Genomic DNA, 790 nt, shown 5'->3' on the forward strand with positions numbered 1-790 from the left:
TCTTTTTGTGGGGATACCTAAAAAGTAAAATCTATAAAACACAGCCAGCGTCGCTGGAAGATTTGCGTCAAAGAATCGTCGACGAATGCCGTCGAATCACTCCGCAAATGCTTCGGAATGTGCGCGAACGTTTCGAACAAAATCTTTATTCTTGTATGGAATCGGGCAGTCATCAGTTTGAACAGTTAATCAACTAAATAGTAAGTAAGCAACTAAACATAATTTAAATTTTAAAATGTAATTTTTTTTCAAAGTATTGGGCGGAATTATAAAATTTAAAGTTTGTTGGTTCTGTTTCGTTTTCATTTGGCCACCCTGTATATCATTGAAGCAAAATCTGTATTTAACCTTATCCACTACTTGTAAAAATAACCGCATAATTTTAAATATTATTTTATGTAAAAACTGAAATTCCTACATTTTTCTGTTGTCATCTGTCTTCATTAAAATACGATAATGATCCTTAAGTATCTACAGAGTGTTTCAAACGCGATAGTAGGGGCCTAGTGTGAGGATACAAAAAAATTAAATAAAATTTGGGACACGTGTTAAATGGAATGAGGTAAGCTTAATTTTCAATCGAAAGTATTATCTTCGGGATTTGACAGAAACGACTAATGACGTCATCAATTATATTTTTTCCAGGAACATACCCAAATTTTTCTGTATTACTTACTGTTTAAAAGTTATAAGTAATAATTAATAAATTAAACGGAACAAATAATTAAGTCACCGTCAAATAATCATCAAACCTGTGTTTAACCTCAGAAATTATTAAATCGCCTGTATA

This window comes from Anoplophora glabripennis, unplaced genomic scaffold, assembly GCF_000390285.2.
Source record: "Anoplophora glabripennis isolate ALB-LARVAE unplaced genomic scaffold, Agla_2.0 scaffold4132, whole genome shotgun sequence".
In the NCBI taxonomy this organism is placed as follows: Eukaryota; Metazoa; Arthropoda; class Insecta; order Coleoptera; family Cerambycidae; genus Anoplophora; species Anoplophora glabripennis.